Here is a 5,963-nt window from a genome sequence, read left to right as displayed (position 1 = left end):
TTCTCTTGGTTACAATAGATGTTTTTTTTGAAAAATGTGGTGAGAGATAAAATCTATTCATTTCAGGTGAGTTGAAATTTGAATCATTATAAAAAAGAAAATATATTTCTAAAGCTTCTTTTAATTTTTGATTGTTCTAGCTATATATATTATCTATAACATAGTTTGAGATCAAAAGGAAATAAATTTATTTCTCTATAGTTTTTTGGTTGGAACCACAATTTATCATGACAACATTTTCTCAGTAGATTTGACAAAGAATCCAATATTTCATAGGAGAAGTAAGTATATAAAATCAAGTATTGTTTAAATATAGAGAAGTTTAAAAATGGTGATATTAAAATGGAGTATTATAAGTCCAAGAAGCAGCTAGCAGCTAGCAGACATATTCACTAAGCCATTAGTCATTGCTATTTTTGTGTGCCTAAGAAGAAGTTGTGGGTTAGTTGATTTGGATCCTTGTTTTATTGACTCAAGATAAAGAGAGAGTGTTATAATTTTAAATTATTTATGGTTGTCTCTTGAGCCAAGAGCACACCTACCTATCGGGACAAGTCAAAAAAATAAATTTTGGTAGCTAATTTTGAATTTAGGTTTTTGTGTTGGAATCGTTTATGGACAACATGAAGACAAAATAGAGGGAATGATTTTCATTCCATTCATACTCATTTAGTCATTTAGAGAGTATGAACAAAAGGGTAGTGATTGCTCAAGATACTTTTCATGAAAGCTCTGAATAGGTTGTTTGTATGGAGCTCTTGAATACTGCAAGTTTAATTACAATAGTATTAGTTTTAAGTTTTATTTTTTATTTTTATGAAGTTTATAGTTTCTGGATTTGCATTTGCAAAATTTATTTCTAGAATTTTAATAGAAGAAAGAAAGCAATTTTTATGACACATCTCCATCTCTTTGGTTGTTTGAGTTTTTGGTGTCTCCTTTCCCCTAATCTATTGTTCATTATTTTATTGAATAAATAGAATAGAAATCTTTGTTATTATGCCAAGAAGCATATACAGTGGTAGTAGTGAATCTCAGCAAGAAAATATGCTAACAAAACATGCCATGTGAACAAAAAGAAAACTCTTCATATGTTGATAAGTCAGAGATAATTTCCACAACAAGTCAAATTGTGATATTGCTATTCAACATGAATCCATCTCTCATGAGAATAAATCAAACACTTAGCACTCATTGGATCTAGGTGATGCTCATAGGGGTGAAGCACTGAGACTTCCCAAGAGGTCACCCATCCCAATACTACTCAGCTTGAACGTACTTAACTATGAAGTTTCTTCATATGCTAACAATTACAATTGATTAAAAATGTAATAATATTTTTTTGACAATTTAAAATTCATTTTTAACTTTGAAGAATTATTCAAATTCCTAAAGCTACAAATAGAAGGTGAAGAATAATAGATGGATATCAAGAAGCTTTTGAAACATAAATACCATGCTCTTATGCACAAGGATACTAACCAAAGCCTCATCATTTTAATAACAATAATTAATAATGTCGTCTCTAGATATGTTGATTAAGGCAAAAACAGGTTTAAATGTATGATTTTTTAAAAGGTGATTTAGTCTAATTATCCTATTGTGCGATTGAAATAAGCCTACATTCCTCATATGGTGTCCCTCGGTCCTTATCACCACTCCTATCTCAAAGATGAATTTGTGGGGTCATTCCATAATTGCCTTACTCATCTCTCTTAGATACAAGTTTACAAGCTCAGATCCACAAGGAAGGCAGCTGGAAATGATCGAGAGCTCATCAAAAGAATATTCAAAAGAGTGGAGGAGTTTGATATTATCACCAAAATTGAGCAATTTTACAACTGGCGTATAGAACAGGACGATATTCAAAACTGTGCGTGGACGACGATTGTGAATGCCCTCTTTCTCTCCTACTTTCTAAAATCAGCTATTTTTTATGATTCCAGTGTGGATCCGGGCAGCAATAGGGCCTTCAAAAACATCGACATTCCTGCAAAGGCGACCATCAGATGTGATATTGTGAAGCTGGAAAATTAGATCTCTCTTTCTCGTATCCAGCAACAATTGGAGGATGTTTCTCATGACCGGGAGATAGATATTAGGTTGCTAAGTATCCGTTGTTTGATAACGGCTTGCAGAAAGCTTCCGTGCAATACATGAGCATGGATTTTTAATGAATTTATTTGAGTAATCAATTGAAGAATTAGATCTTGAATGTGGTTCGATTTCATGTTAATTTGGGAAATTTACATTAAGTCACGCATGTGTTTAGAAATAAATCATTCTAGAATCAATTTTATTTGTAATTCCAACTACATCGGGATGTTTTTGATTTTGTGCACTTAGAGAGGAGAAATAAAAGGTCAGAGAAAAAATAGGGATATAATATTAATAATCTTAAATTTTGTCTGAAACATCAAAATATAAAAATAAAATTTCTTTCATTATCATATTAATTTATTCAAAAATTCATTACTCTATATTTTTTATAATTAATAAAATTTCATAATTTTTAAGTTTAAACAAATCAAATTTGATTTAGAAACTTACTAAAATATGCATAAGTGTTACTTTAAACATAACTTTAATTCTATTTATAAGGCTTTTTGTAACCTTACCTTTAGATCTAACCATAGTCTACTCATATCCCTAACCTTACACATAATATTGAGAATATGCCAAACTCTTATAAGGCACCCAAATATAACTATAAATCTAATCTAAAATCCTAACACTATCTCTATTCCTAACTACAAACCTAATTCTAATCCTATCACTTACCATATCATAAGTGTGCTCCTAATAGTAGCTATGAATCTAACTCCAATTCTTATGACTAATCATGGTCCTAACCATAATCCTATGCCTAAACCTTTATTTATCATAAGTTTGACCATAACCCTAATGCTAGCCCTATTTTTAATCATAAATTTAACTCTAAACCAATACATAAACCAACTACTAGATGTAAGAATTTTCCCAATCATAATTTTTAACCCTAACTCTATTATGGAATCTAAACCCTAATCATGAGCCTAACATTTACCTTGTCATAACTTTGACTCTTATCATAACTCTATTTGTTGAGCTATGAGAAACAAAATTGTTACTCTAATTGTATTTCTAACCCAACCCCTAACCCTATCTATCATCATAATAATTACCTCATAATATGTATCATAACTCTATTTGTTGAGCTTTGAGAAATAAAGTTGTTACACTGACTATAATTCTAACCCAAACCCTCTCTATCATCATAATAATTACCGCATATTCTTGATGCTAAGTTTATCTATAACCCTACTTCTAACTCTAAGCCAGACCCTAACCCTAAATATAAATCTAATTATTATCATAATAATTACATTAAGCCAATGCCTCATTCAACCTTGATTCTAACCCTAGCTTTATTGCTAAACCTAAGTCTAACTATAACCCTAATGATATTCCTAATTCTTAGTCTACCTTAATCCCAATCCCCAATCCATTACCATATTCTTAACCCTAATTATAAAATACATAAATCAAACATTACAACATTTACAATTAAATAAAATGAAATCAATCATGTGCTCAAGTTATGCAACTAAAACACTATCTATATATAAGATTTCTATAAAGTAATGCTAATTTAATTAAAATTATCATCATCAAGATTTATTCAAAATGATTTCCATCATTTGTCACAATGGCTTGGTCTGTAATGGGCTAGCCCCCTAGTTTTGGCTGCTTTTAATTCAAAAACATACACTATCTTTAAATATTATCACATAAATTTGCGTAGATTAAATATACTAATTTTATTGCAAGACCAAAAATTAACATCTAACTTTTTTTTAAATAATATTAATATGATTAAAGTTTATGAGCTGTAACAACAATAAAAATACAATGACCTATAATGTATACATCTAAAGTAAAAATTATTTCAATGATGTAATCAAGGTAGAGATTCAATTGGTGTAGATTTATCTTAGCATAAATTATTATCTATTTTCTTTTCAATGTATTTAATGTATAATAAAGTAAAACTTCCCTTCTTTAAGGGTTACCACATTTGAAAAATATAAGGTATGGCTGATCTATAACATAAATGTACAAACTTAGCTAGCATAGATTAAAGATAACAAAAGTTATCACCTACTTTTGTTTTGTATAACACAAATCTACAAACTTATTTGACATAGATTAAAGATAACAAAAGTTATTATCTTTTTTTTTTCAGTGTGTACATATACTAAAGTAAAACTTCCTCTAGGTAAGTGTTACCCCTTTCGAAAAATAAAAGCTAGGTGCCTAGTATAACACATAGGTGTAAAAGTTATTAGTTTTTTCTTTCTTCTTTTCAAATTATAAGGTAGTTACCACTTTTGTAAAATAAAACCTATGGCCCACCTATAACAAAAAGGTAGAAATTTAATTGACATAGATTAATCTTAACAAAATTTATTACCCAATTTTTTTCAATGTATAACGTATACAAAAATAAAACTTCCTCTAGCTAAAAGCTATCTCTTTGGAAATAAAAACTAGGGCTGCCTATAACAAAAAGGGGGAAATTTAGTTGTCATACATTAATCTTAGCAAAAATTAGTACGTATTTCAATGTCTAACTTATAGTAAAATAAAACATTTTCTAGCTAAGGGTTATTAGCTTTAAATACTAAAAAGTAAGGGCCCACCTATAACAAAAATATAGAAAAATTCCTTGACCAAATTTTTTTTAACACCTGTGAAAAATAAAAACTAGGAGCACACCTATACCACAATAATCTAGACTACACCCATATTTATAGGAGTGAATGCGAGGAGAGACAACCAATTAACTTATTATTTCTTGCGTATTGTTTTACTTTATAGAGCTCTACTTCAGTTGATTACCACTACTGATAAAGCAATGGCATCCAATGTACCACCAAAGAAGCAAGGGCCAGGGCAAAAGCCCAAAAGCACACAAACAAATAGTAATGAGATGGAAAAAAGGCTTACCGATGCTGTGAAGATTAAAATGCCAATGCCAATGCGACAGAATTCTCCATCTTTTGAAAGGCAGAAGAACAATGAGATCCCCAATGATTTAATGGAACTACAAGTGAAAACAAAGGCTAATAAAGGGAAGAAGAAGAAAGTGAGAGAGTCGTACAAGTTTTATATCTTCAAGGTACTGAAATAAGTCCATGTCGATGTGGGGATTTCAAGCAAGGCAATGCTCATCATAGACAACTTGATTAATGACGTGTTTGATAGGCTGAGCAGTGGAGCATGCAAACTGGCCAAGTACGCCAAGAAGAATACGGTCACTTCAAGGGAGGTTCAGGCTGCTGCAAGGCTTATGATTCCTGGTGAACTTTGTAAGCATGCCATGCTAGAGGGTAACAAAGCTGTTGCCAAATTCATAGGATAGTCTATTTTTTTTTGGGTTTCATTGAATTATTAGATCGGATATTTGATCATGATACTCAATAAGTTGAATATTTGTGTTTGTTTAAAAATGGTTTATGTTGTTAAAGCTATAGTTCTTTATTAAAGATACTCTCACAACTTACCATTGTGATCTAGTCTATTACGTGCATGTCTTATTGAATTCATTGTGATTGGCTTATATGGATCTATTGATGTCAAATGATTTGAAGCTTTGCTCTTTTATAACATGCATATTATGCATATTATTTGATCGTTGTCTAATAATGAGTCAAACTTTTATTGAAATCTTTATTATCTAAAGATTAGATTAAAATATTTCTAAAACTGCAACTATAAGCTTATAGCCATCTCCAATTGTTGAAAATTCATATCAACTAAAAATAAATATTGACATTTCTTTGTAATATAAATTAAATGGATTCATTGAGATCTAAACCTAATTAGAAGATGGTCTATATGGAAATTGAAAAATAAAAATAAAGATTAGATCACTAAAGTTTTGGCCCTGATTTGGATCAGCATGATCTTTTGGCCTGCAA

At 30.2% G+C, this 5,963-nt stretch overlaps 1 pseudogene; it reads left to right on the top strand.

The window, feature by feature from the left end:
• The first annotated feature begins 4,897 nt into the window (after positions 1-4,897).
• Positions 4,898-5,404, top strand: LOC149540508 (uncharacterized; annotated as a pseudogene).
• Positions 5,405-5,963: the final 559 nt, after the last annotated feature.

This window comes from Cupressus sempervirens, chromosome 9, assembly GCF_028749045.1.
Source record: "Cupressus sempervirens isolate cs-2001-9-10 chromosome 9, ASM2874904v1, whole genome shotgun sequence".
Taxonomy (NCBI): domain Eukaryota; kingdom Viridiplantae; phylum Streptophyta; class Pinopsida; order Cupressales; family Cupressaceae; genus Cupressus; species Cupressus sempervirens.
Note: the sequence above shows the minus strand (reverse complement) of the source record. Positions and strands in the feature narration are given on the sequence as shown.